General features: G+C 39.2%; 1 long non-coding RNA gene across 2 annotated transcripts; it reads left to right on the forward strand.

Moving 5' to 3' along the window:
* The first annotated feature begins 2,530 nt into the window (after positions 1–2,530).
* On the forward strand, positions 2,531–9,441 carry LOC149130991 (uncharacterized). Of its 2 annotated transcripts, none has more exons than XR_016238552.1 (3): positions 2,531–3,743; positions 5,877–5,945; positions 9,092–9,441. It is a non-coding gene; the product is annotated as an uncharacterized LOC149130991 (long non-coding RNA). The 2 variants fall into 2 exon arrangements; XR_016238553.1 differs by lacking the exon at positions 2,531–3,743 and adding an exon at positions 3,750–4,415.

The following is a 9,441-nucleotide window of genomic DNA, read 5'->3' on the forward strand; positions in this document are numbered from 1 at the left end:
ATATATATATATATATATATATATATATATTTATATATATATATATATTTATATATATATATATATATATATATATATATATATATATATACATATATATATATATATATATATATTTATATATATATATATATATATATATATATATATATATATATATATATATATATATATATATATATATATATATATATATATATATATTTATATATTTATATATATATATTTAAAGTGTAGTATATTGCCACTTAAGTGTGGCTGACCCCTAGGGGTGGATGTTACTGTTGCTTTTAGCCCCAGGAGGACATCACCTCCAGCTGGCTTATCGACACACGACTGTGACTAACGATTCTGCCTTCAAAAATAATAATAAAGTCCGGAATCCTTTCAATTATACGCACGAGCGGGGGGTGGTTAATTATATTAACCCCTCAATGTTCGTCTTTTAATTAATAATCGGTCCCAAAGGGATCTTAGAAGCTAAAATGCATTTGTCCACCGAGATTAAAGATTCTGATCGCCGAGAAACAAAGGGAAGTAACTCGTCATGGGGAAAACAGAGACGTTACAGATAGATGGCGATGGTGGCGCTGGTGTTTGTTGTTGGTTTGTCATAGTGATGGCGGTAGGAACACGTTAAAATTACTCTTTTACTTGTTTCAGTCATTTGACTGCGGCTTTGCTGAAGCACCGCCTTTATAGTCGGTCAAATCGACCCCAGGACTTATTCTTTGTAAGCCTGGTACTTATTCTATCGGTCTCTTTTGCCGAAACCGCTAATTTACGTTGACGTAAACACACTAGCATCGGTTGTCTAGCGATGTTGGGAGGTGGGGACAAACACAAACACACACATATATATATATATATATATATATATATATATATACATATATTTTGAGGAAGGGGACTAGTCGATTACGTTGACCCCCTAGCGTTTTAATTCATCGCCCCTTATAGGTTGAAAGGAACAGTCGACATCGGCGGAATTTGAACTCAGAACGTAAAGACGGACTGAATACAGTTAAACACTTTGCCAGGCGTGCTAACGATTCTGCCTTTAAAAATAATAATAATGTTCGTAATCCTTTCAATTATACGCACGAGCGGGGGATGGTTAATTACATTGACCTGTCAATGTTCGTCTTTTAATTAATAATCGGTCCCAGAAGGATCTTAGAAGCTAAAACGCATTTGTCCAGTGATCGTCGAGAAATAAAGGGAAGTAACTCGGAGAAGCCAGAGTAAAATAGAGATGTTACAGATAGATGGCGCTGGTGTTTGTTGTTGATATGTCATAGTAATGGCGGTAGGAACACGTTAAAATTACTCTTTTACTTGTTTCAGTCATTTTGACTGCGGCCTTGCTGGAGCACCGCCTTTATAGTCGGTCAAATCGACCCCAAGACTTATTCTTTGTTAGTCTAGTTCTTATTCTCTTGGTCTCTTTTGCCGAAACCGCTAATTTACGTTGACGTAAACACACCAGCATCGTTTGTCAAGCGAATTTGGGAGGTGGGGACAAACACATACATATATATATATATATATATATACATATATTTTGAGGAAGGGGACTAGTCGATTATGTTGACCCCGTAGCGTTTTAATTCATCGCCCCTTATAGGTTGAAAGGAACAGTCGACATCGGCGGAATTTGAACTCAGAACGTAAAGACGGACTGAATACAGTTAAGCACTTTGCCCGGCTTGCTAACGATTCTGCCTTTAAAAATAATAATCAAATTCGTAATCCTTTCAATTATACGCACGAGCGGGGGTGGTTAATTATATTAACCCCCCAATGTTCGTCTTGTAATTAATAATCGGTCCTAAAACGCATTTGTCCACCGAGATTAAAGATTCTGATCGCCGTTAAAATTACTCTTTTACTTGTTTCAGTCATTTGACTGCGGCCTTGCTGGAGCCCCGCCTTTATAGCCGGTCAAATCGACCCCTGGTACTTGTTCTTTCGGTCTCTTTTGCCGAAACCTCTTAGTTACGGGAACGTAAACACACCAGCATCGATTGTCAAGCGATGCTAGGGGAATAAACACAGACACACAAACACACATACATATATATATATATATATATATACAGGGGACTAGTCGATTATGTTGACCCCCTAGCGTTTTAATTCATCGCCCCTTATAGGTTGAAAGGAACAGTCGACATCGGCGGAATTTGAACTCAGAACGTAAAGACGGACTGAACACCGTTAAGCATTTCGCCCGGCGTGCTAACGATTCTGCCTTCAAAAATAATAATAAAGTCCGTAATCTTTTCAATTATACGCACGAGCGGGGGGTGGTTAATTATATTAACCCCTCAATGTTCGTCTTTTAATTAATAATCGGTCCCAAAGGGATCTTAGAAGCTAAAATGCATTCGTCCACCAAGATTAAAGATTCTGATCGCCGAGAAACAAAGGGAAGTAACTCGTCATGGGGAAAATAGAGACGTTACAGATAGATGGCGATGGTGGCGCTGGTGTTTGTTGTTGGTTTGTCATAGTGATGGCGGTAGGAACACGTTAAAATTACTCTTTTACTTGTTTCAGTCATTTGACTGCGGCTTTGCTGAAGCACCGCCTTTATAGTCGGTCAAATCGACCCCAGGACTTATTCTTTGTAAGCCTGGTACTTATTCTATCGGTCTCTTTTGCCGAAACCGCTAATTTACGTTGACGTAAACACACTAGCATCGGTTGTCAAGCGATGTTGGGAGGTGGGGACAAACACAAACATATATATATATATATATATATATATATATATATACATATATTTTGAGGAAGGGGACTAGTCGATTACGTTGACCCCCTAGCGTTTTAATTCATCGCCCCTTATAGGTTGAAAGGAACAGTCGACATCGGCGGAATTTGAACTCAGAACGTAAAGACGGACTGAATACAGTTAAGCACTTTGCCCGGCTTGCTAACGATTCTGCCTTTAAAAATAATAATCAAATTCGTAATCCTTTCAATTATACGCACGAGCGGGGGTGGTTAATTATATTAACCCCCCAATGTTCGTCTTGTAATTAATAATCGGTCCTAAAACGCATTTGTCCACCGAGATTAAAGATTCTGATCGCCGTTAAAATTACTCTTTTACTTGTTTCAGTCATTTGACTGCGGCCTTGCTGGAGCCCCGCCTTTATAGCCGGTCAAATCGACCCCTGGTACTTGTTCTTTCGGTCTCTTTTGCCGAAACCTCTTAGTTACGGGAACGTAAACACACCAGCATCGATTGTCAAGCGATGCTAGGGGAATAAACACAGACACACAAACACACATACATATATATATATATATATATATATACAGGGGACTAGTCGATTATGTTGACCCCCTAGCGTTTTAATTCATCGCCCCTTATAGGTTGAAAGGAACAGTCGACATCGGCGGAATTTGAACTCAGAACGTAAAGACGGACTGAACACCGTTAAGCATTTCGACCGGCGTGCTAACGATTCTGCCTTCAAAAATAATAATAAAGTCCGTAATCCTTTCAATTATACGCACGAGCGGGGGGTGGTTAATTATATTAACCCCTCAATGTTCGTCTTTTAATTAATAATCGGTCCCAAAGGGATCTTAGAAGCTAAAATGCATTCGTCCACCAAGATTAAAGATTCTGATCGCCGAGAAACAAAGGGAAGTAACTCGTCATGGGGAAAATAGAGACGTTACAGATTGGTAGCGCTGGTGTTTGTTGTTGGTTTGTCATAGTGATGGCGGTAGGAACACGTTAAAATTACTCTTTTACTTGTTTCAGTCATTTGACTGCGGCCTTGCTGAAGCACCGCCTTTATAGTCGGTCAAATCGACCCCAGGACTTATTCTTTGTAAGCCTGGTACTTATTCTATCGGTCTCTTTTGCCGAAACCGCTAATTTACGTTGACGTAAACACACTAGCATCGGTTGTCAAGCGATGTTGGGAGGTGGGGACAAACACAAACACACACATATATATATATATATATATATACATATATTTTGAGGAAGGGGACTAGTCGATTACGTTGACCCCCTAGCGTTTTAATTCATCGCCCCTTATAGGTTGAAAGGAACAGTCGACATCGGCGGAATTTGAACTCAGAACGTAAAGACGGACTGAGTACAGTTAAACACTTTGCCAGGCGTGCTAACGATTCTGCCTTTAAAAATAATAATAATGTTCGTAATCCTTTCAATTATACGCACGAGCGGGGGATGGTTAATTATATTGACCCGTCAATGTTCGTCTTTTAATTAATAATCGGTCCCAGAAGGATCTTAGAAGCTAAAACGCATTTGTCCAGTGATCGTCGAGAAACAAAGGGAAGTAACTCGGAGAAGCCAGAGTAAAATAGAGACGTTACAGATAGATGGCGCTGGTGTTTGTTGTTGATATGTCATAGTAATGGCGGTAGGAACACGTTAAAATTACTCTTTTACTTGTTTCAGTCATTTTGACTGCGGCCTTGCTGGAGCACCGCCTTTATAGTCGGTCAAATCGACCCCAAGACTTATTCTTTGTTAGTCTAGTTCTTATTCTCTTGGTCTCTTTTGCCGAAACCGCTAATTTACGTTGACGTAAACACACCAGCATCGATTGTCAAGCGATGGTGGGGGGACAAACATATACACACACATACACATATACGACGGGCTTCTTTCAGTTTCCGCCTACCAAATCCACTCCTTACGGTCTTTATTTCTTTCTCTGTCTTATTTCTTTGACCGGTTTCAGTCAGTATTTGTATCCGCCATCACTTGTTTACACCCCCAGGACCAGACATTTTATTTTCTTTTCGATAATTTATTAAGTTTGATTCGTTCGACGAAAACCGTTCACTGAGAATTACGTTAAGGGAACACGTCTGTGGAATACACAGTCACTTAAACATTAATTTCACCGTGCTCCAGTCTACTTACCTGGCAAAAATCACTTACACCTGTAATTCAAAGGGACCGGCCTTGTCACATTGTATTTCTCTGTAAATTACGTGAAGAAGACGTGTCTGCGGAGTAATCAGCCACTTGCATGCTAATTTTCTGTTGATTGAATTGTAATCAATATGTCACTTTCACTTCATACTGTTTTATTGACCTTGAAAAATAAAGCTGACAAAGCCAGGATTCGAAATCACAACGTAGATATCCGGTCTTCTTAAATTCATTGCCTCTATTTTTATTTTATTTGTCTCTTGACCACCAAACAGAATGGAAAATGCAGAGAGTTACCTCCCTTGAAACCAACGCGACAAGACCCATTTCCAAAATGTGATATTCATTTAATTATCGTAATTAAAAATATTATTTAATTACCTGGAAATAAAATAGAAGTAAAAAAATTAAAAATGTGTAGGAAACCCGGCGTCTTTCCGATAACCAGAAAATCGAAAAATACAGGAAGAGTAAGTTAAAAAACAAAAAAAACGACGCCATTATAAGGCCCCCCCTCAAATTTTTTTCCGGGTTTTGACACTTTAGCGACATCGGCTCTCCAAAATCTTCAGGAGAAATTTTCGAGATTTGATGTCGCTAAAGTGTCAAAACCCGGAAAAAAATTTGAGGGGGGGGCCTTATAATGGCGTCGTTTTTTTTTGTTTTTTTTAGCTATTCTTCACGTATTGTTTATACTATAAACATTATCTATTTGACATTATTACCTTCCGCGCGTCCCACGATGGGAATTTCTGGATTAAGACGTATTTTCTTCTTCCTGTTGCAGTCAGTTCTTCTTCTTCTTCTTCTTCTTTGCATAATTTTTGTGGTTTTTATTTTATTTATTCAACAAAAAACATCTTTAAATGATTTTTTATTCAAGAAAAACATTTTCGATGATAAAAAAAAACTATGTAGATATTCTTTCATTTGTTTTCAGTCATTTGACTGCAGCCATGCTGGAGCACCGCCTTCAGTCAAACCAATTCGACCCCAGGACATACACTTTGTAAGTCTAGTACCGTCTCTCTTTGCTAAACATAAACATACCAACATTGGTTGTCAAGCGATGGTGGAGAGACAAACATACACATAGATACGACAGGCTTCTTCCAGGCCTTGATTGGCCTGAGGCTATAAGTAGAAGACACTTTCCCATCGTTTGACAACCAATGTTGGGTGTGTTTACGTCCCCCATAACTTAGCAGTTTAACAAGAGACCAATAGAGTAACAAGTACTAGGCTTCAGAAGTCCCAGGGTTGATTTGCCCCACTAACAGCGGTGCTCCAACATGGCCACAGTCAAAATAATTCACTACAGCTAGAATCCTTTTGTCCAAAGACGAAAGGGATCAGGACCACACAGCAGGTGGAGCCACCAGTCAAATAAAACAAACAAACACTGTAAGTGGGAGGGGTCAATACTTTTATTTTTTTTTTTCCTCTCAAAATAGAGTTGAAATTGAAATGATGAAGGTAGAAGGAAGAGGTATGTATACATGATAGAAGGGGGGTGATTGGCATGGACTGGATGGAAGGGAGGGGCAGAAGGAAGAAGAAGAAAAAGGACCTTTTTTTTTTATAAACTTGACCACTAGTTGCTTCTGCTGTCACCTTCCATCAACCACTTACTAAGGTGCACTTAGACATCCACTAACCAAAACTGCTATTACTATGACTAAGCACTACCACCACCTCCACTACTTCACCTGTTACTACCACCACAACCAGTTACTATGGTAATGATCCAAGTTGTTAATGGTTACAATAGCTTCTGCTAGGCTTCACACTACTCCCACCACAACTACTAACCTCTCCCTCGCTAGATATAGTGACCGAACAACCCTCAAAATCAACACTTCCATTCTAATTGCTTTGAATAAAGAATGAAAAAATATATATATACTAAAATGCTAGATATTCCCCTCTAAGACGAGATGGCCATGGTTGGAACACTGCCCCAGAGTTAAAACTACCACTGACTTCTATTACAGAGAAGCAAGAGATTTCAATTAAAAGTTACATCCATAACGAGAAGACAAGTAATTAGTATGAAGGTTCATTTGAAGAGAACGAACCCAACAAAGGTAAATTAAATTAGAAAAAAGATTTAGAAATTAAAATAAATTGCAATAGTGGGGGGACAACTTTGGATAGGTTTCAGTGTTATTGACCTCCTCAGGCAACCAGACAATACTAAGATCACACAAGATTTATACATATACATTTAGATATATATATACACACAAAACGGGGTCTCTTCCTGTCAAGGGTTCCAGATGAGACTACTTCACTGCAGGTGAGAGCAGCAGTAATCAGACTCTCTCATTGACCAAATGCCACCTATCAGAGGTTCCAAATAATAGTGTAGCACAGTCAACGGTGGTGCCCCAGCATGACCACAGCTTTAAATATGTTTAAAGATTAGAGATATACATGTGCAATCAAGTATGTGTGCACAGAATTTATATATCTCGCACCATGCACACACAATGTAATTCCGTGTGCACTCAGGTCTCTCTATCTGTATGCAGCAGCATGTATGTACATGTGTGTGTGTGTGTATACAGATGCATCTTACCATCTGGCAAAAACAAGCTGTAATTCACTGAGGTCAAATAAGAGCAAAACATATCTAGAGTTGTCTACCCCGTTCGATACTTCAATAGCAAAAAAATTATTATTTTTTGTGGTGGTGGTCATATTTCTGGGAACAGGGATATAACCTCCTTAAGTACAGGGTGGGCCAAAAGTCACACACGAAAATATAACATCTTATACTACTATTAATCATCATTATTATTTTGTGTAACATTGAAACACTGTTGGTCGATTATTGTTTTATTTGTTTCAGTCACATGACTGCAGCCATGCTGGAGCACTGCCTCTCAGTCGAACAAATTGACTCTAGGACTTATTTTTTCTAAGCCTAGTACTTATTCTATCTCTTTTGTCAAACTGCTTAGTTACGGGGGACGTAGACACACCATCGGCAGGGACAGACACACTAACATGTACATACACACACACACATATATATATATATATATATATATATATATATATACACGACGGGCTTCTTTCAGTTTCTGTCAACCAAATCCACTCGCAAGGCTTTGGTTGGCCCGAGGCTTAGTGGACACTTGTTTAAAGTGCCACGCAGTGGGACTGAACCAGGAACCATGTGGTTGGAAAGCAAGCTTCTTTACCACACAGCCTGCGCCTGATTAATGCAAAGAGTCCATGCAACATGCAGTGTGCAGGACAAATACCAATGGTTGCCCCCTCCCCCACCTGTGCTAAAGAAAAGTCCAAAGAAACCAGTGCAAAGATCTCTGCAGGAAAAAGTGTTCCTTGTACAACAACAAACAATAAAAAAAGCTGCATATGGTGAATGTTTCGAACCTTTGTGATCAAGATGTTGACATTTGCTAATTAGTTTTGTGTTGTAATTAACCATAAAGTGCTGTTTTTGAAATATGGGGGAGAGGGGGGTCTCAGTGTGTGACTTTGGGCCCATCCTGTATTCTGACAGATTCAAAACTAGCAAGGGAAACAGACTTACCTACCCATAAAGCACCTTTTGTCTGACACTCTGCCGATTCAGAGACATGACTGCCCTATTAATAATTAACGACAGTAGTAGTAGTAGCAGCAGTACTTGTGGGTGGTGGTGGTCGTCGTCGTCAAAGTAGTTGTAGCAACAGAATTTAGAAATATATTAGAAATAAGGAGGGAGGGAGGGAGGGATGAGGTGACAATCATGAGTTATCTGCCCCTGAAATTATCAGATTTAAAAATGCAACTGAAATATTGTTAATAGTAAAGCTGTGGTGGTGAAAAAGCAAACGAATAAACGAAAAAAACAGTAACCATGACAACATTACAGACTCCCCCAACACATACATACTGAAGAGGCAGAGAGAGAGAGAGAAAGAGAAACGGGGGCAGTTATGATGGCTAAGGAACTAAATGAAGGGACAACAGACCTACCAGACTATCTAATGGGAAAACATTGAGCACACACAAACTGCCTCACTTTGGTGGGGAGAATAAGGAGAGTTTAGCTTAGCCTGGGGCCCAATGAGTTTGATAAGAGTAACAAGAAATCATTATTATTACTATTATTATTATTATTATTTCACTCCATTTTAGAAAAACTGAAACATGTCTTTGACAATTCCGGAGCACATTGGACTTGTTTTTCAGTCTGGTTGCAATGGTGCAACAAAACAGAACAGAACAGTTGTGGACATCTCCAACCAAAAGCATCGTGAGAAAAAGCAACATCGCATACAACGGCCGGTCAATTTGTCCGAGAAGTTCATGCAATACGGTGTGCCCAACACATAGCAAAGTGGACCCCCACCACCGAGATGTCTCTGTCAGAAACAGGCTTTAAAAAGAAAAAAAGTCCAAAGAAATTAGTGCACACATTGTCACAGGGAGTTGATATTCCTCACACAACAATGCAACGAAGAATAAAAGCTACAGACATTTGCTAA

Source organism: Octopus bimaculoides, chromosome 26, assembly GCF_046866305.1.
Source record: "Octopus bimaculoides isolate indiv1 chromosome 26, ASM4686630v1, whole genome shotgun sequence".
In the NCBI taxonomy this organism is placed as follows: domain Eukaryota; kingdom Metazoa; phylum Mollusca; class Cephalopoda; order Octopoda; family Octopodidae; genus Octopus; species Octopus bimaculoides.